The following is a 22,427-nucleotide window of genomic DNA, read 5'->3' on the forward strand; positions in this document are numbered from 1 at the left end:
CTCATTCAAAGAGAAGTATTTGTTCTGTCTATTCTGAGTTCCTTGTTTCTCTCTTCTTGATTTTATAAGGGTTGAATATTTTCTTCTCTTGCCTTAGAAGTTATATACACTCTTCATTATTGGTTATTCCATTTGAGACACTGATGAAAAGCTGTGGAGCACAGTTTTCTCAGGTTCCAGGAAAACCCACTCTTTTAACTTAATCCATTATCGGTGGTTAAGCATCTCAGAGAAAATGAAGAAATAAACAGCAAGTGGTGCTTCTTAAACACTTGAGCAAGAATAAAACAAGGCAAGGTCATCACAGTGTCCAATATTAAGTTTTGTCAACTTTCTCATTGGAATTCAGACACATCTGATCATGGTTAGCAGATACATGCCTATATTACGGGGATGGGAACATTTCCATGAAGATGTTGACAACTAGTTAAGTTGTACTCAGCACATGATTGTATACATTGTATAGGCTTCAAAAATATAGACTCATGAAGGATCTGGAGCTGATAATAAAACTGATGAATGTCACATTATAACTTTCATTATGGTTCTCTAATGCATCCATAACATCTGGAAACAGGAGAAAGGCAGATTTGGGGGCTCTATTTACAACATTCGGATTTACTAGATCAGGCTTGTGAATGGGCTCAGGTAGGTTTTCCTGAGGAGTTAGAGGAATAATGGAATAGAGTCCCCAGAGACTCACTATTGCAATGCCAATGGGCTTAGTGCAATATAATGGTGCAATATAATGGCTAATGTTGTCAGCATCAACCAGCTAGTGACCACTATAGGAAGGGGACTTTATTCATAAAAAAGCTAGCATCCAGAACAAAGTACCAGACCTCTCAAAGCCAGAGTTAAAAAATCGAGTTAATTCAGCTAAAATTCAAATTAAGACACTGTCTCCATGAAAAATTCAATGAAATGAAAAATTTTACCTGTGTTGAATATAATCTGTAAAAAGTATGCCTTCTTATTATGCTATTTAAGCTAATGTGACTTATTAAGGTGGTGGCATATTGCTTTCACCATCAATTAAAAATATTTCCCCATCATGTTAAAACTCCATTAAGCATACTATGTGACATACTAAGTGATATTAATACCGCATATACAATTTCTCATTGATCTTCACCACTGCAGGCATTATAAAGAAACTGAGGCAGACAGAGATGAACTCAACCACGATTACAGAGCTGGTGAGTAGCAGAGCCAATGTTTGATGTGTTTATTCCAAAAGCGATGTTTGTTCCAACCTGCAACACTGCCTTCCTTAATCCTGAGAATTTATTAATATGAACATGCTAGGAAGGAAATGTTGTGGTATGGAATTTCTTTATAGGCTAAATTGGCTAAATTCATCTCTAATTTTTCTCCAGCAGCATTTTCATTCAGAGCTGGACCATGACTGTTACAAAAGATACCTAGCTTTGGGACAGATAGGATTTCATTATAAAAGCACTGGGGAGATTTGAGAGAAATTTGAACTAGGTTTCTAAATGATATGCACATTTCTTCAAAACTGGAGGATACTTACATCAAGCATAGATCTTGTCTATAACTATGAATTTATTTTAAGATGACAAAGAAAGCTGTGAGTCTCAAAAATACAATGTTATATAAAGACAAAAGAAGCACTATTATTTAGGGTAAAATAAATAAATTAAACAATGCCCTAGAGTCAACAGGGGAAAAATTACTGAGACAAAGAAAAAAGGAAAAAGGAAAGAAAAGATGGAGAAAAAGTCAGAGAAGCAAAAAAGAAAAGAACAAAGGGATCTAATCTAGCATATGGGATTCATCTAATGTATGGAAGAAAGAGTCCAGAGGTTGAAATATTGAGTCTTTTTGTTGAAAGTTAGCAGCATTTAAATATTACTTATAAGATATAAGGAAAGGTTTTCTTTTTACTTTTCTGTTTTGAAAATATGTCCCTATGAAATTGTCACTGTATAAGTATTAGATTTTGTTTTATGTATTCTCTTAACATAATGTGTGTTAAGTCGCTTCAGCCATGTCCAACTCTTGGCAACCCTATGGACTATCACTTGCCAGGCTCTTCTGTCCACAAGATTCTCCAGGCAAGAACACTTGAGAGGGTTGCCATTTCCTCCTCCAAGGGATCTTCCTGACCCTGGGATCGAACCTGCATCTCTTATATCGCCTGCATTGGCAGGCGGGCTGTTCACCAGTAGTGCCACCTGGGAAGCCCTCTGAAACCACAGAGATGTCTACAAAAGCGGGCTCCTGCTCAGGACACTCTTGGCTGCAGAAGCAGACACACACCAGGGCACACCAGCTATGCATACGGCTCCAAGGCCACACATGTGCGGGCGTGCAATCCCTAATAATTCTTTTCAATTCTTAGCAGATTTACAATGTTTATACCTAATATTTTGTAGATATAACTAGACCTTGACTTCACACATTGCAGAATAACTAGAGTTTTTCTTCCTTATATCAAGAATTAAATTAAAAAGAAACAAATAAAAAAGATTTAAAAATGTAAGAGAAGCCTAAGTGTTCAATGGGGTCACAAAATACTGTGCTTGTTTGAAAAATGAGTTGACTTTTTTTTTTACTTTGTGTAGCCTTATCTATGCATTCATTAAAGTGACAGTTCAAAGTCTCCATGTTCTTGGAGCCTTCCTTTTCTGCAGAGATATGTCTTGATGAGGCAATTGCAATATAATAAATCAGCTAGGGAATTCAATCTGGTGTTGCTAAAAATCACAGTGGCAGGTACTTCAAGTTAGGCAGATGGCCTGTTTCCAGAAGTTATTCAATAAAGGAAATGAAGAGACTGTGCAAAAACCAGAGACGCTATAATTCTCCGGCTTCTCAGAGGCTACAGGTCAAGCTAACACACTCAGAGCCTCGCCTTGTCTCACCTTTGCTCAACTGTTCAAGAAACACCACTTGCAGTTTATTTCTTCATTTACTCTGAGCTACTTGCCCCACTGGAGCTGAAATAAGTTAAAACTGTTGGGTTTCTCTTGGAGACCTCAGAAAACAGTGCTCCACAGCTTTTCATCAGTGTCTCAAATGGTGAAGATCTCTCAGGGAGAAACATGTCATCAAAAATTGCAAGTTCTCAGTCACACCTTTCAATGAAAAAAAAAAAAAAAAAAGTTCCCCATTCTATCCCACCTTAGTTTCGGCCTAGTTAACAGGGAACTCTTTAAATAAAATAAACAAGTTCGTGAACCTCTCCAGGGTCCCTCTTACCCTTGTCAGGTCTGTGTTGCCCGCTTTTGGCTCTAAGATCTGGATTTTCTTCCCAACTCCTGGTGGTCTTGGCAAAACCCCGAGCAGGTTCCCAGGCCGCACACCCACGGAGGAGATTGTGGGGTTTGGTGGTTACAGGAACTGGCCAGAGAATCTTGCATTTCAGTCTCTGCTGAGCAACTCAACTTTCTGACCTTGCAGATGAGTCACTTGGATATTGACTGAAAGGGAGAATTTGGGGGCAAATATAGGAACCTTCTCTGAAATCCAGATGCTGTTTGTGAGCTGTGTTTTCCCAGATCAAATAAACAAGTACCAAAAAGCAGTCATCCAGGCCCCATGGAAAAAATATGTGCCCCAGATGCTTTCATGGCTAGTGGGTGGCTAAATTAGGTTCTTGTTTTGTCTAAAGGCATTTGAGTATGTAAAAAAAATTACATAGCAAATATCTGGTGTCCTGACTCTCTCAAATTATGAAAACTACTGGTCTTATAATATGTTAGTGGCAAAGAATAAACATAAATTAAAATCCAATTTACCAACAAAACACTTTGCTTGCATATTGTAGAAAAGCAAAAAAGCATCAAGTCAAAACATTTCAATGTCCTAGACCATTACTCACAGTTATGCTATTTTGGAGTCCCATGGCAATCTCTTTTGACTGTTGAAATAAAAACCTGAAGACCCCAGGTTTTTCACCTAAAAAAAAAACTATACATCATTTTAGATTTCTTGTATAACATTCAATCTTGAAGAGAAAAAAGAAATCCAACCAATTCCAGTTTCTGTCAAGGTAACAGACATTTCAACTCTTTATCTAAGAATACTTTCTTTTAGAACATTTGTTGGGTTTGGGCGTTTACTTCCCTCCAACTGTGACGGTTCAGAATAGATGCACTGGAAATCCCCAAAGAAAGCCAGACTCAGTCATCCCAACCTTTGTTAATCCTGTCACTGCCCTTTTCAACCTCTTAACCAGCTCCCTGGGGGATGCAGTGATTATCTCTACCCTATAGTTTTGCTTTCCTCCTCATCCTTCTTCTCCAGCTGTTTATTGTCCATGGATGCTCACTGGTTGAAAAAAATTTTTCTGTCCGTTGCCTACTAGATAAGGTGTTCTCTGCTTTTCCTTCATCTCTCTGGGGTCTTCTTTGAAAGCATCAGCCAATCAGTGTGCTATCATTTCAGCAATTATATTAATGGCAGAACACGGATGTAGCAGTAAAATAAAATGATTAAGCAATAGATAGATGGAATGATAATCTTGTGTTCACCAGTAAACTTAGAGAGTTAACTTTTTCTTTTCTAGTACCTATTTCCTTTATTGGTAAAATGATGGAGTTGGAAAGATGGTCAAAGACTTTTCTGAGCCCACTGTATTAGTAAGTGTTCTCCAAAGAAACAGAACCAGTGAGATATGTACTTAAATATATATATATATATAAATATAAATAAATGAGTGTGTACATATACCTACATTGAGGAGGGCAATATACTTTACTGAGTCCGCCAATTCAAATGCTAATCTTATCCTGAAACACCCAGAAATAATGTTTAATCAAGGCACCAGTGAAGTTGATGCATAAAACCTTAAAGACGAAGAGTGCAGTGACTAGCCATTGGAAGTTGATGACCAACTGAGATGATCATCGAAGCTGATCCTCTTACAACTACATGAGAAATTGTCCAAGAGCTCAACCTCCACCATTCTACAATTCTTCAGCATTTGAAGCAGATGCTTCAAATTTGGAAATTTGAAAAAATTGGAAAATTTGGAAAATTGGAAAGGTGAAAAAACTCGATAAGTGGGTGCTTCATGAGTCAACTGCAAATCCAAAAATTGTCATTTTGAAGTGTCATGTTCTCTTATTTTATGTAAATTCTATGAAACAGCGACCAACCATTTCTCAATCAGACTGTGATGTGTGATGAAAAGTGCAAGATTTACCAGTTCAGTGGTTGGACTGAGAAGAAGCTCCAAAGCTCTTCCCAGAGCCAAACTTGCACCAAGTAAAACGGTCATGGTCACTGTTTAGTGGTATGCTGCTGATCTGATTTACTACAGATTTCTGAATTCTGGCAAAACCATTACATCTCAGAAATATGCTCAGCAATTTGATGGGGTGCAATGCAAACTGCAATGCCTGCAGTGAGCATTGGTCAAAGAAAGGCCCCAATTCTTCTCCATGACAATGTCCAACTACCTGCTGTACAACAAATCTTTCAAAAGTTGAATGAATTGGGCTACAAAGTTTTGCCTCATCTGTCATACTCACCTGACCTCTCACCTACTGAATACCACTTCTTCAAGCACCTCAACAACTTTTTGCAAGGAAAGTGCCTCCACAACCAGCAGGTCAAAGGAAACGCTTTCTAAGAGTTTGTTGAATCCTGAAGCACAGATTTTTATGCTACTGGGATAAATAAACTTATTTCTCATTGGCAAACATGTTTGAGCCTAGTTACAATGATTTAAAATTCAGGGTCCAAAACTGTAATTACTTTTGCACCAACCTAATAAAGACAGGAAAATTGCTCCAGAAACAATGAACAACACAAATAACCAAATCCCCATGTGTCAGAAATATAATAAAATTAACTTACATAAACTCTTCAGAATAAAGCATGTTTTTCAAAAAATCAAGTGTAAAAATATAATCATGTTTATTTTAATCCTCATTCTTGCAATCTTTTGCTCTTCTATAGAATGAGTAATTCTACAGACAGGGACTTAGTCTCCACACCCATGTGTGTACTTTTACATGCATGTGCACCAGTATTCAAAGACACATAACTGCTTATTACTCCTATTTTCATCAGTAGAAAAATAGCACCTCTACCCTCCCTGTCTGATATGCACTTCCTCACTACTGCCATTGAACTCTCTAGCATATTAGCATTGTACCACAGGACAAGTATGCACAGATCAATTTATTCTGTGACTTCTGTAAACTTCTGTAAAACTTTGTTCAGAGATCTTTTATGTTGAAATGGTATCAAAATACTTTATACATTTTCTTGGAATTATAAGATATTAAGAACAAGGGCTAAATGTTGGATGAATCTTAGAAAAATCCTTTTGTCTTTCTAAAATTGTCTGAAATTTCATGGATCTAGACAGCAGTGGTTCCCTATGTCCTACTGTATAATCAATTCATGAAAAGCTCATTTTACATTTTTATTTAATTATTATTTCATTCTAACCACTGATTTTTAAAAAATTCATGTAAAATTCACAGTATGTCCCAAATAGTGGATGTGTGCTCGGTCACTGACATATCCAACTCTTTTGCAACCCCATGGACTATAGCCCACCATGCTCTTCTGTCTATCAGATTCTCCAGGCAAGAATACAGGAGTGGGTTGCCATTTCCTTCTCTAGTTCCAACTAGTACTACCACTTAATGACAGACTCATTTATTTAATTGCAGCTTTCCAGGGAAACCAAACGTAAAACTTTGGTAACCTCCCAATTTTTTTGTGAGTGACACTCATATTTTTATATGCCCATTATTTATTACAGAAGCCTGCCAACAGTAGATTTTCATATAACAAGGCCAAAGAGCAAGCATAGAGAAAACAGAGGTCAACTGGAGAAGTGACTGTGAAGAGAGAACCCAAGAGAGACTGAAAAGAGCTTTGCCTGGCCAAAAATATATTTAAGGTAGGAGGAAAGGAATCAAGACATCTTAAAAGGGGCATTGAGGTGATGTAATCAAGGGCAGAGCCATAATTATATTACCTTTGATTTAGGGGTAATCGGTGGAAAATTATCTTTGTGGTTACACAAAGGATTACCAATGTTATCTGTGCCTTTTCAATTTGAAGCATCGGAGTTATTTTCTGTCTCTAAGATTAAAACAGTTCTGGGTCCTGGGAACTGGGTTCGATGCTTCTCTTCTTTATTTTATCATTGAGCCTGTCCATGTTTGCTACTCTGCCTCCTGTGATGGAACTTGATGCTAAGATCATCCAGCCGGGTGCTTGGTACCGGGAAGGGGAGTAGATGATGCCTCAACAAGTGAATAAGATGGATAAATGGTGGAAGATTAATGGCTTTATGGCTCCTTCACATTTAAAGAAGGAATCTGGTCTTGCCTCCAACCAGCTTTTTTTAGCATTTATATTTATTTATTTTAATTGGAAGCTAATTACTTTACAATATTGTATTGGTTTTGCCATACATCAACATGAATCCGCCACGGGTATACACGTGCTCCCCATCCTGAACCCCCCTCCCAACTCCCTCTCCGTACCATCCCAACCAGCTTTTCAATTACAGATCCCAACTTCCTTGAAGAAGGGAATAGATAACCTAAGGGTCAACCAGTCCTATGTATTTATCTTTCATTTTTCAAATATTTTTGATAAATCACTTTTGCACAGCTCTGAGAATATATAAATTCAGTTCAGTTCAGTTGCTCAGTCGTGTCTAACTCTTGCGACCCCATGAATCACAGCACTCCAGGCCTTCCTGTCCATCACCAACTGCTGGAGTTCACTCAGACTCACGTCCATTGAGTCAGTGAAGACATCCAGCCATCTCATCCTCTGTCGTCCCCTTCTTCTCCTGCCCCCAATCCCTCCCAGCATCAGGGTCTTTTCCAATGAGTCAACACTTTGCATGAGGTGGCCAAAGTATTGGAGTTTCAGCTTTAGCATCATTCCTTCCAAAGAAATCCCAGGGCTCATCTCCTTCAGAATGGACTGGTTGGATCTCCTTGCAGTTCAAGGGACTCTCAAGAGTCTTCTCCAACACCACACTTCAAAAGCATCAATTCTTCAGTGCTCAGCTTTCTTCACAGCCCAACTCTCACATCCATACATGACCACTGGAAAAACCATAGCCTTGACTAGATGGACATTTTTGGCAAAGTAATGTCTCTGCTTTTGAATATGCTGTCTAGGTTGGTCATAACTCCTTCCAAGGAGTAAGCGTCTTTTAATTTCATGGCTGCAATCACCATCTGCAGTGATTTTGGAGCCCCCCAAAATAAAGTCTGCCACTGTTTCCACTGTTTCCCCATCTATTTGCCATGAAGTGATAGGACTGGATGCCATGATCCTAGTTTTCTGAATGTTGAGCTTTAACCCAACTTTTTCACTCTCCTCTTTCACTTTCATCAAGAGGCTTTTGAGTTCCTTGTAAGGGTGGTGTCATCTGCATATCTGAGGTTATTGATATTTCTTGCGGCAATCTTGATTCCAGCTTGGCTTCCTCCGGCCCAGCATTTCTCATGATGTACTCTGCATAGAAGTTAAATAAGCAGGGTGACAATATGCAGCCTTGACGTACTCCTTTTCCTATTTGGAACCAGTCCGTTGTTCCATGTACAGTTCTAACTGCTGCTTCCTGACCTGCATATAGTTTTCTCAAGAGGCAGGTCAGGTGGTCTGGTATTCCCATCTCTTGAAGAATTTTCCACAGTTTATTGTGATCCACACAGTCAAAGGCTTTGGCATAGTCAATAAAGCAGAAATAGATGTTTTTCTGGAACTCCCTTGCTTTTTCGATGATCCAGCAGATGTTGGCAATTAATACTAAACTTGAGTTTATATGCTTATTTAGAGATGATGAAGTTTAATAAAAAAGCAGGTATAGAAGATTATTCTTAGAGTGATTATTTGGGTGGCATGAAATTTAATACAAAAGCTAATGTAGAAAATTTCCTTCTACATTTGAAGTTTTAATGAAGATAATTATTTATCCTTCTAAATCGTTAAAAAGTCTTTTCTTTCACTTCCCGTAGCTCTTATTATCTGTGATGGGACAGGATGGAAAAGCCACGTGCAGTGGAAATATTAGTCATCTTCTAGGACTGAAAATAAGTCCGCTTCCCTGGCAGCATTAGACTTTGTGTCTGCAATTTAGGCTCTGGTTCTGTGGGAGACACAGGCAGTGCATCCAGGCTAAGAGCTCATCTTCTGGGATGCAGGATTCTAAGACTTTGTAAGACTGATGTCCCAGTAGCAAAAACCTGTGCTTTAAAGTCAGAGGGACCTGGCTTGGAACACTTGGCTAGAACTTACTAGAATTCATTAGGCTACTTGCTTTAGGGAAGTTATACTACATCTGTAAAATGAAAATAGTATTGTACTTCATAAAATGGTCACAAGAATTACAAGAAAAACAAATGAACAAATGTCCTAGTTCTCAATACATGGTTGTGTAGCCCACCCTCCCTTCAAACACAACCTTGGGCTAGCACACAGGCTATTAAGATGGGTGTATGGCAGTTTCATAGGCAACTCATGAGTTTCTTGTGTCCTAGGTCACCAGAAAGCACCCCAATCAGGAAAATGGACTTTAGCAAATCATAGGTAGGCTTCCCCAGAGTAGCGCTAGAAGAAAAAAAAAGTCTCAGACAAAGGGACCTTGGTTGGAAATATCCATTTCTAGGCATTTGTAATGCCAGCCATGACTGGCAAGACTCCCTTTTCCACGAGGGAAATTCCCACCACGATGGCTTAGGGAGAAAGTCCAGACGTCACCCTCTTTCCAAAAAACAAGAATCTCTCAGTTTGTGTTTACGAGAAGATAGTCAGTCTCACTCCAGCTGGAAGTGAAAAGAATGTCACCCTCCTCTCAGCAGAGCAAAGCCCCCACAGCATTTGCTAAATGTGTGGGGGGCTGCTTCTGCTTGGGGTGCCTGCATGTTTGTGTGTGTGCGAGGGGGGCACGCCAGGCAGGGGACGGGTTGGAATAAGGTCCTCTGAGCTGGGATTCGCCTCTCGCACTAGTACACTGTGTGTGTTGTGCAGAAAGGGTTGGAAGTCAAGCCAGAAATTATTCCCTCTTGAGATGGAGCAAGGCAGTTCCTACTGGCTCGGTCAGGGGGTGGCTCCCTTCTTCTGTCCTGGAGGAGCTGCTGTTGACAGATGGTTGGGGTCCTTTCAGTTTAGACCTCCGTGTTGAGAACGCGTGGGGAAGCCCAGGGAGGAGAAAATAAAGCTATTTGACTGTGAGAAGGGGCACTCTGTCTTGGGGGGTGGGGTACTGGCTCCTGCCTGGAGTCTTCACCAGGAGTCCAGGACCATCCTGGGGGCTTGGAGGGGTGCCATAGGTGCAAGTTCAGAATCTGACCAGATTAGGCAAAGTGACCTCTTGTGTGTGGTCCCAATGTGTTCATTTCAATCAATTCCTTGTGCTTTTATCCCAATAGGAATATGACTGAGCAACCCAATTATCAAGAGTGGAGCTGAGAAGACAGAATCAGGCCTGTCCTGATGTAAGTGTTGGGAGCTTCCATTCCCAACTCTAGGGAAAGTAGACCAAGGATGATGTCATGGAAAGGGTAAGCCAAAGTGAAAACTTATGGACTCTCTGGGAGCAAGTATTTTGGTTCTAACATGGGATTCTGCAGTAAATAATGCAGACTCCCTCTTCTACACTCAGCCCTTCCTACTGCCTTCCAGCAGTTATGGGGCTGGAGGGCCACTGGTATTCCCATCCTCCACCTCCAAATGCACTGGCTCTCTTCTCAGACCAGCTTGGCCAAACTGAACCTGAAAAGCAGATTAACTTTTTGATGACCTCTGTGTGTGTGTGTTTGTGTGTTCAGTCACTCAGTCTTGTATGCCTCTTTGCGACCCCATAGACTGTAGCTCGGAGAAGGCAATGGCACCCCACTCCAGTGTTCTTTCCTGGGAAATCCCAGGGATGGGGGAGCCTGGTGGGCTGCCGTCTATGGGGTTGCTCAGAGTCGAACACGACTGAAGTGACTTAACAGCAGCAGCAGACTGTAGCTCCTCTTCCCGTGGAATTTTCCAGGCAAGAATACCGGACTGGGTTGCCGTTTCTTCCTTCGGGGGATCTTCCTGACCCAAGGATTGAACCCTCATGTCTGGCTTCTCCTGCATTGGCAGGCAGATTCTTTACCACTGAGAAACCAGGGGAGTTCCATTAGTAATCATATACTCTACCAATCTTGAAAATGATGAGAATATTATTGGGGAAAAAGAGGAGGTGAAAATGTAGTGTACAGACAACAATGGCAACACCCTTCATATGAGCCAGCCTCTCACTTCTCCTTTCTATGTTACTGTAGCTCAGGTTTGGCTGGCCTCCTTGGCTTGGCTAGCTCCAGCCACTTCATATCCCGCTTCTCCTGTTGGCTGAGCTCCGATTCTCGTCTTGGCTCCTGGAGCTCAATTCCTGGCTGGCTACACTAATCCCACATAATATTTTATGCAAATTTATACAACCCCCCCTCCCCCATTACAAAGATTAGCAAAGAGACACTGTTTCTTTTTCTTGATAAAATTAATCATTTATAACTTGGCTGTAAGAAGCCAGTCCAACTTGTGGGTGCTCAGTTTTTGCTCATAAGAAACTTTCTTAGCCCCACTCCAGAAGAGAGAGATTTCCCATTCCTCTGCCCTGCCCCCCTAAAAGTGCTGTCTACTGTGGAAATTCCCACCAGTCTCATTTAGAACCACACTCACAAGTTGCCTGGGAATTTCTCCCAGAAAGCGCCTATTTGCTCCGCCCCTTGGGGCTTGATTTCCCACAGACCCCTGGGTGGTTTAGATTGCTGTCTGTATCAACAACATGATAAACTTACTGTGGCTGCCCAAAGCTTCTCCAAAGAGTTGTGGGAATCATTGGTGAATTACTTCTTTGATTTTTCTTAAACGAAATTTTGCTTTCACTTGTGTTAAACAACTGTTCCCACAGCACAGTTTCTTCAGTGGCAATTTACATTAAGGAAGATAACATGCTCTCTGCTTCTAACAGAAATCAACGAAGGCATCAGACTCTTAATTCGCAACTAGGACAATGAAAGTTCAGCCCAAAAGCAACTGTATCAGCTCCTGATGCCTCATTAATAAAGAAGGTAGTTGACTTTTCACCACCAAAGAGTAAATCTAAGGACTAGACTATATGTTTTAGCACATGCATACAGCCTCCATACACAGACTTTTGCAGGAAAGCAGAATAGAATTTCTGTACCCTTGTTTTCTTTAGGCAAAGACAAATAGCAGGTTGTAGCATCTAGCACCTCAAACTTTTCAACAAGTTAGGAGGAATGGAAAAAGAATCTGATGATCCTGTCAATTTTCTCAAGCAGCGTGGGTGGTGGTGCCAGTGGTGATGATGGTGGATGGTGTGTGTATGGGTGTTTCCATTTCTGGTGCTGATAAAGGGTTAGTTGTCTGTGCTTATAGCTTCAGCTTTGAGAATATAATTTCTGTTTCCCTCTAAGTAACTAACTCTCCTTTTTTTTTTTTAGAACCAGGAATCATGACAAATATACACTCAGGACCTGTATCAACTGACAGTAAATTAGAATGAGCATTGATGAGCACCACCTCCAGTTGAATGACAGAATCCCCATGTATCATTTTGACATAAAATATCTAAATATCTAAAGCTCAGAGATGTGGTCAGATTTGCCCCAGTTACATAGAAATATATAGTGACAGACACAGAGTAAGGTGTGTTTCAAGTTCCTAATCTGGTATTTTGTTCTTTACTTCATTTACTGTTATTCGTTGTCCAAAATGTTTCAGGCAGCATTCTGAATGCTCAAGTTATACGTTATAATATTTTCTAGGAAAATTCTACTTAATGTTGTTCAAAATATATTCATGTTATTTACTAAATAGAAAGAGAGTATATATATCTAAATGGGCATCTGCCAAACAATATTAGACAGTGACTACTTTGCACAAGACAAAGTGAGTGCATCCACACACACACACACACAAATCCAGGAATCAGAACTCAAGACAGCATCTAAAAATAGGGTCCACGTGACCAGATTCTACAAATAGTAGGCAGAGAAAAGGCAGACTCTTCAACTCCTCTTAAAATTGACTTGAGATTATGTCTTTCATTGTTTTAAGTGAGCTTTTTATTTTAAAATATGTTTAAATTTGCAGAAAAGTAGCAAATACAGTGCACAGTTCTCATACACCCAGCATCTGGTGCACCCTTTTGTTAAGGTCTTACATTAGTGTGATAAACTTGTCACAATATTGATACATTATTAACTAATGATATATTAGTTAATACTGATACATTATTAACTAAGTGAATTTTAACTAAAGTCCATGCTTTATTCAGATTTCTGTTTTATTTATCTATTTTTCTTTTTCTATCCCAGATTCAGGATACCACATTATATTTACTGGTCATATATATTACATGTACTCCTTAGGTTCCTCTATACTGTGACTTTCTCAGACTGTCCTTATTTTTCATGACCTGGAAAATTCTGAAGTGGGCTGGTCAAGTGTTTGGTAGAATATCCTGTCATTTAGAGCATCTGATGTTTTTCTTATGATTGAACTGGGGTTACAGGTTTTGGAGAGGAAGATGACAAAGTATTAAGTGCCATTCTCACTCCATCTGTCAAGGGTACATACCATCGACAAGACTTATCACTACTGATGTGGTGAGCTTCATCTCTGGTCTGAGGGAGTGTTTGTCTGCTTTCTCCCACTGTCAAGTATCTTTACCTCTTTTTATGGTACACTCTATAGAAAGGTGTCACTATGCACAGTTCACCCTAAAGAGATGGGGTGTGATTCCCTAGCTCCTCAAGGGGATAGTATTTAATTATTTGAAATTTGCCTTTGCTTTTTATGTTGCAATATATATGTAAACACAAGGAATAGGAACAGCAACATTCAAACATGAAAATGAAGGTAAGATGTGGAAAGGTCTCGGAAAATACCTCCTTCTGCTTTCCTGACTTTGTTAGGATGTACTGAATAATTTGCACAGTACACACATAAAGTGGTCAGGTTAAACCGTCAGCATTCATCATTTATTCCACAAATGCCTTTTGACTGCCAGCTCTTCGCTAAACTCTGGGTTCGAGCGGACACTAGATAACCTCGAGGTGAACATTAGCCCTTGTCATTTTAGTTGCCCTGCTACTTTAACTGTGATGAATGAGTCATTTTTCAAAGAGAGGACCCTGAGACATTAGTGTACTATGCAGTCAGTAGACTGACCTGAGACCTATGTAAACGGAAAGGCTACTCCAATACATAAAGACTATTTTTATACTAGAATTTGCTAACTTGTAATATGGAATTTTCCTTCTGGCCAGTAATCAGGATTTCCCTATAAATCACTTGTAAGAAATGCAAACTCTAATTAGGACAGCTACATTGAAAAGTAATTGTACTGAAAGTCACTTGTCTATCTTCACTTGGTTTTGATTTTTAAATATTTGTAGAAAGAGACTGTTTTGGAGGTAATGGGGTAGAGGGTGGGGGATTTCTTTTATAAATGTAAAATAAATGAACACACATTGAATATCAAAAAAGAAGAAAGAAAAGGAATGCCCAGGCTTTTGGACCAAAAATGCAATGCTTGACTATATTCAACACTAAGGGCTTCCTAGCACCACCAAGCTGTACAGAACAGGCTGTTTTTATTAAACATTTCCAAGGGTAATCCTTATTTGCTAAACCATACCTGCCACTGAGAAATCAAGGACTCAGCTTAAAGTTTTACTTGGCTCATCCTGGGATTCCATCTCCTCCAGCCACAGTCTCCTCCCCAGCCTTGCTCCCACCTCAGTAAACTATGACGCTGGCTACGTCTCGATTCCTGCTACTCAAAATAAGTAGTGTGTGGACTACTCCAGCCTTGAGTACCTACTGTTTAAATTATTATCAATGTGTTTACCCAGAATCTGTTGCTGTAGAACTTTGGTGTTCTTATAAGAGCTCCATTTATTCAGGCACTTTACAAATCAGCCTAATGGTCTTTTTGGAAATAATGAGTATCTTTTATGCACATAACATCGTATTATGTATCTAGAAAATGCTTTGAAAACAGAGGTAAGTGATTACAACAGGATAATTGGTACTGGCAGGCTTACTATCTAAAAATTTCCAAAGAAAAGGAAAATTCCAGGACTTGGAAAAGTATTTCTCATAGTAAAGAGAAAGATAGGACTTAGCAGGTGTCACTAGTGGTAAAGAACCCACTTGTCAATTCAGGAGACATAAGAGATGTGGGTTCGATCCTGAGGTCAGGAAAATCCTCTGGAGGAGGGCATGGCAACCCACTCCAGTATTCTTGCCTGGAGAATCCCATAGACAGAGGAGCCTGGTTGGCTACAGTCCATTGGGTTGCAAAGAGTTGGGCACAAATGAAGTGAATTAGCACACAGCACCATCAAGAAAGATAGCAGTGGTCAGAGGGATGATTGAAGAAAACACTGAGGTGAACTAAAGAAGTTGGGCCGGAATGAGCCAGAAGGACAAAGTTAAACTGGGAAGGAGTGAATTCTTGAAGATTAGATCTAACATCTTTACCTATAGGTATGATGTTCATTGCCACACAGATTGTTTCCCACTCTTTTATAAGACTTTTTATAACTTTCCTTTATAATAAAGTATTTGAAACCAGTAATAGTGGTGTCCTGTGGTCCTCTTGGGAGTGGTTTAAGGCAAATTCAGAAATCTTTATTCTTCTTTCTTCAGAATTTTAGGAGCAGAAACCACACAAATTCAGATTCATCATATGGTTATTCCTAATACAACACACATTCAAATTTCACAGAGCAGGCTTACAGTGTCTTATTTCTTGAGCTCTCCCAGTCTTTGTTTTTTGGCTATTTTTGTTCAGACAGGGTCTCCTGAGCTAGTTCACTCAGCATGCAAATATCTGCTATGAAAATACATCCTATTATTCTGTAATCATTCTCTTTTTCTCGCTCTGGGCCTAATTGACTTCAAGGGTGAATAGTCTCAAAAGATTTGACAAGAAGAGAAATTTCTAAAAAGTTTTTGGGTCGTTGTCCCATGTGCTGTATAGCAGGAGACGGGGAGCAGTATAATCCAGCCTCAGAGTGGGAAACTCCAGGCTGAACCTGCCCCACCACATAGTATTTGGATGGCATGAATGGGATCATTTACACGCTTTGGCAGCAGAACTGGAAGTCTTAATGTCACTATGCCTCAGGTCTAAGAAGAGAGAAAAGAGATTTAAGCAAAAGAAAAAGACAATGAAATGGCATCTGTCATCTCTTTTTTCATCCACAAGTTCACATTTCCTGTATAATAAACAAACCATGAGTTTATCTTCTGGCCAATGCATTGATATCAGACTCACATTTTGGCAGAATCACTAAGCAGACTTTTATTTTCAGAGTAAGAATATTTCAAAAATCAAGAAGTTTTGAAAGAAATACTGGTCTCTTTCCTTATAACTGTTGATAGAGAGAAGAGTAAGTCACTGTTCAGGGCTTTGTGATTTACATGCCAAATCATTTTAGACAGATAGTGCATAAGCCCCAAGGAAGTTCAAATGTCAGTCCTTCTATAAATATTATGACAAATTCTTGTAGATTCAACTCTTTTTATCATCCAGACTCTACTGTTATACTAAAAAACAGCCTCTAATTTAAGAGAATTTAGCAGGGGATGCAAAAATCTAGATTTAACTTAGATGAAAGGGTGAAAATCTGTATTTTGAGCATAGAAAATATGCATATAATAAGTTTATATATCTGGAGAAGGGAAGAGCTATCCACTCCAGTATTATGGCCTGGAGAATACCATGGACAGAGGAGCCTGGCTGGCTATAGTCCATGGAGTCGAAAAGAGTCAGACACTACTGAGATGCTAACACTTTCACTTTTTTTCAAACTTATAAATAAGATTTGTCCCAAAAGAGAAGGATCATCATGTTAGAAAGTTTTTCAAGTTATTAAATATCATAACATTTTATCACAAGATAGATTTATATAATTTCCTCTATCTTCCCTGCTCAGCTCTCTGCATAAGGGATGAGGAAAGAAATCCGGACAGATAAACTCTAAATATTAAAAAAAAATGTTTTTTACAAAAGCTATTCAGAAGATTATAAGGTACCATAATAACTTAGAAGGCAATGGAGAAGGCAATGGCACCCAACTCCAGTACTCTTGCCTGGAAAATCCCATGGACGGAGGAGCCTGGAAGGCTGCAGTCCATGGGGTCGCTAAGAGTTGGACATGACTGAGCGACTTCACTTTCACCTCTCACTTTCACGCATTAGAGAAGGAAATGGCAACCCACTCCAGTGTTCTTGCCTGGAGAATCCCAGGGACGGGAGAGCCTGGTGGGCTGCCGTCTATGGGGTTGCACAGAGTCGGACATGACTGAAGTGACTTAGCAGTAGCAGCAATAACTTAGAAAGGTTGATTAGAAAGTTATACTTCTGCTAGGTTTACACTTGAGGGGAATGCACTGTAGGCTCAGAAGGGGAAAAGAAAGCAGAATGAACAAATGTAAAATTCTTTATTTAATTATCAAGATAATAAACCACATCTATCTCTTCTTTAGACCATTGTTCTGCCCAAGTCCATGTAATAGTTTACTTTTAGCAGCCTTGTGTGTGTGTGCTCAGTCATGTCAGACTCTTTGTGATCCTTTGGACTGTAGCCTGCCAGGGTCCTCTGTTCATGGGATTTTTTTTTTTAGACAAGAATACTGGAGTTAGTCACCATTTCCTCCTGGAGAGGATCTTCCCAACCCAGGGATTTTAGACAGATGGTGCGTGATCCTCAAGGAAATTCAAACTTCAGTCCTGTGTCTCCTGCACTGGCAAGTGGATTCTTTACCACTGAGTCCCCTGGGGAGCCCAGCAAGCCATATAAAATCCCACTAATACTTCTTGGTTCTTCTTTATCAGGCCCAGTCTCATTTTGCCTTCTGGTTGGCACATACATTCATTCTTGATGCTTCCACTCTTTTTGCATAAACTGAATCATCCTTTTACCAGTGGGTTTCATTGATGTTGTTCATACCCTACCTGGAATATCCTTCTTTCAAACTGCTGCCTACCCTGGACTCACAGATTAAAAAAAAAACATATTCAGCCCACATTCCTTCTTGAAAACTTTGCTTTTTAGACTACTTGGATTACTTATTTTTTATTAAACATAAAAAATTTACTCTGTATAATTTATCCATTAATGATTTTCTAATGGTTTTCAAGTGTGTTTGATAGCTTGACTTCTAGGCTATATTATTAAATTCCCTAAAGAAGAAAACATCTTAAATTTCTACTCAATCTAACACAAATCTTAGCAATTCTGGACTTAAACTGATGTCACATAGATACTGGATGGTGATTGATTTGGCTTTGTCTGGCAAAAATGCATGCAAATTTTCCAGTTATTTCAAAAATCTGTATGAAATGACTGCTGCATCAAAACATATAGAATAAAATAATGTATCTGGAAAGGGGTGGGAGTGAATGAATGTGAATGAGGAAGAGATATGGAGCAAATGTTATACTTCATTTTATTTAATTTTCTCTGACTCTGATATTACAGACTCCATTTTAAATTTGAAGAGACTGATAATGAGAGGTTATATGATGTGCTTGAGTTTATAAGGCAAACATGGCAGACATAAGATTTGAACACCTGTCCTTAGATTCAATGCCAGGGTTCTTCCTCCTATGTTGATAATCAGCTTTTTCAACAGGGGTCATAAACTATCAAGTGAATATGAGTCAACTATTTTATTAAGAAATGAAGTGAATCAGAGCTAAATATACGGTCCATATTAAACCTGGGGCAGGGTGTTCAGACCATGTAGAAAAAGAGTCAAAGAAAGCTTTGTCTGTGAAGGAGAGCTTGATCTGGGAGTCTGGGAGGGGACAGAAGAAGGGAACTGGAAGAATAAATGAGATTGTGTGTGAAGAGAGCAGAAAACCTAATTAGAGTGGGAGATATATTTTAAGGTGAAAAAATAAAGTTGGAAGTTAGTGTATTGGTCAGTTTTGCTGCAGTATTGCTGTGTATCATACAAGCCCCAGATCTTATTGGCTTCCAATAACAAACATTTCTTTCTTTTTCATGAGTCTGCCCGGTAAGTATACTTCTGCTGTGTCTGGTTAACATAACCTGGGTTCAGCTGTTTCTAGTCTTAAGTGGTATTTACTCATCCTAGGACTCAGGCTGCAGGATCTAGGGTGATCTGGAGCATGATTTCTAAGGGAAGATACCAGAAACTGAGGAGAGTTACAATAACTTGCCATGCCTTTTAAATTCTTGGCTCAGAACTAACATCTTGTCCCTTTCATTCATTCCCTTTGGCAAAACCAAGTGACATGTCTACACTGAATAACAGGAGAGTTGGAAAATAAACCCAGAAGGAAGTCATGACAAAGAGGAAAAATTGGGAAAAAATAACACTATCTGTCAAAGTCAGACTGGGTAAGTTTGTGTAGCGGAGCAGGCAGATGATGGCAGGCCATAGATTAGAAATGGGTTCACACGATTGAAGATATTTGGAAGAGGTGGCAAGAATACACAGAAAAACTATATGAACAAGATCTTCATGACCCAGATAACCATGATGGTGTGATCACTCACCTAGAGCCAGACATCTTGGAGTGCAAAGTCAAGTGGACCTTAGGAAGCATCACTATGAACAAAGCTAGTGGAGGTGATGGAATTCCAGCTGAGCTATTTCAAATCCTAAAAGATGATGCTATGAAAGTATGAAACTCAATATGTCAACAAATTTGGAAAACTCAGCAGTGGCCACAGGACTGGAAAAGGTCAATTTTCATTCCAATCCTAAAGAAAGACAATGCCAAAGAATGCTCAAGCTACCACACAATTGCACTCATTTCACACGCTAGCAAAGTAATGCTCAAAATTCTCCAAGCTAGACAACTCCATGGACAGAGGAGCCTGGTGGGCTACAGTCTGTGGGCTCATAAAGAGTCAGACACGACTGAGCAACTAACACTTTCACTCTCAGGCTTCAACAGTATGTGAACTGAGAACTTACAGATGTTCAAGATGGATTTAGAAAAGGCAGAGGAAACAGAAATCAAATTGCCAACATCCGTTGGATCATAGAAAAAACAAGAGCATTCCAGAAAAACATCTGCTGCTGCTGCTAAGTCGCTTCAGTCATGTCTGACTCTGTGCGACCCCATGGACTGCAGCCTACCAGGCTCCTCTGTCCATGGGATTTTCCAGGCAAGAGTACTGGAGTGGGTTGCCATTGCCTTCTCTGAGAAAAACATCTACTTCTGCTTTATTGACTACACCAAATTCTTTGACTGTGTGAATCCCAACAAATTGTGGAAAATTCTTAAAGAGATGGAATACCCGTCCACCTTATCTGCCTTCTGAGAAATCTGTAAGCAGGTCAAGAAACTACAGTTAGAACCAGACATGGAACAACAGGCTGATTCCAAATTGGGAAAGCAGTACATCAAGGCTGTATATACTGTCACCCTGCTTATTTAACTTACATGTAGAGTACATCATGTGAAATGCTGGGCTGGATGAAGCACAAGCTGGAATCAAGATAGTTGGGAGAAATATCAATAACCTCAGATACACAGATGACATCATCCTTATGGCAGAAAGCAAAGAAGAACTAAAGAGCCTCTTGATGAAAGTGAAAGAGGAGAGTGAAAAAGCTGGCTTAAAACTCAACATTCAAAAAATGAAGATCATGGCACGCAGTCCCATCACTTCATGGCAAATAAATGGATAACAAAGGAAATAGAGAGATACTTTATTTTCTTGGGCTCCTAAATCATTGCATATGGTGACTACAGCCATGAAATTAATAGATGCTTGTTCCTTGGAAGAAAAGCTCTGCCCAATCTAGACGGCATATTAAAAAACAGAGACATCTCTGTTTGCTGACAAAGGTCCATCTAGTCAAAGCTATGGTTTTCCCAGTAGTTATGTATGGATGTGAAAGTTGGACCCACAAGAAGGCTGAGTGCCAAAGAATTGATGTTTTTGAACTGTGGTGTTAGAGAAGACTCTTGAGAGTCCCTTGGATTGCAAGGAGATCCAACCAGTCAATCCTAAAGGAAATCAGTCCTGAATATTCCTTGGAAGGACTGATGTTGAAGCTGAAACTCCAGTACTTTGGCTGCCTGATGTGAAGAACTGACTTGTTGGAAAAGACCCTGATGTTGGGAAGGATTGAAGGGAAGAGGAGAAGGGGATGACAGAGGATGAGATGGTTGGATGGTATTACCGACTTGATGGTCATGAGTCTAAGCAGTCTCTGGGAGTTGGTGATAGGCAGGGAGGTCTGGAATACTGCAGTCCATGGGGCCACAAAATGTCAGACACGACTGAGCAACTGGACTTTCCTTTTCTTTCACATGATTGAAGGAACCATGTATTCTCTTACACTAGTAGATGACAGGAAAGAAGGAAATCCTTTTTTCGGGATTTCTAAATTACACCAGACTGTAAGGTAGGACAGAGGTGGATAAGAATGACTTACTACCAAGAAAAGTACCTGCCATGGTAACAGAAGCCTAAAGCCTGGTTAAAGGCACCATTGGGATAAATAGGAAAGAATGTATTAAGGGTACATTTAAAAAGTAGTAATGACAAAAGAAATTTTTAAAAATCATCCTAATACTTTAGTCTTGGTCTCTGGAAGAATTTTATCACTGATAAGAGGGTAAAGGAGAGACAGGAAGGGACTAGGATACTGAGTCCCTTTAGGGACTGCTGATTTGCAGTGATGATTGATTAAGTGGATGCACACTGCTAACAATAATCACAAAGAAAAAGAACCCAAGTAAGAGGTCAAAATTTTAAAATAAATATATGTTAGGATACACACAGATTATGATTTTAATTATCGAAGTGCATTAAATAACATAAAACTAAGAGTGAGAAAATAGTTAAATATGTTTTATTATTATTATTATATTCTAATTTGGGGCTGTGCTGGGTATTTTGCTGCTGCACTCAAGCTCTTGTTGCTGTGCATGGTCCTTCTCTTGTTGTGGTGAGCAGGGCCTACTCTCTAGTTGCAGATCCCAGGCTGTACGAAGTGTGGGTTTCAGTAGTTACAGAACGCGGGCTCTGTAGCACGGACTCAGTACCTGTGGCATACGGCCTAGTTGCTCCATAGCATGTGGGATCTTCCTAGACCAAGTATCAAACCTGTGTTCCCTGTTTTGGCAGGCGGATTCCTAAGAGGATTTCAGTGTGTAAATTCTGACATATGCTACCACATGGATTAACCTTGAGGATATTGCTGCTGCTAAGTCGCTTCAGTCGTGTCCAACTCTGTGCGACCCCATAGACGGCAGCCCAGCAGGCTCCGCCGTCCCTGGGATTCTCCAGGCAAGAACACTGGAGTGGGTTGCCATTTCCTTCTCCAATGCAGGAAAGTGAAAAGTGAAAGTGAAGTCGCTCAGTCGTGTCTGACTCTTCACGACCCCATAGACGGCA

The sequence above is a fragment of the Bos grunniens genome, chromosome 5 (genome assembly GCF_055505025.1).
Source record: "Bos grunniens cultivar Pamir isolate PY7600 chromosome 5, Bosgru_T2T1.0, whole genome shotgun sequence".
In the NCBI taxonomy this organism is placed as follows: domain Eukaryota; kingdom Metazoa; phylum Chordata; class Mammalia; order Artiodactyla; family Bovidae; genus Bos; species Bos grunniens.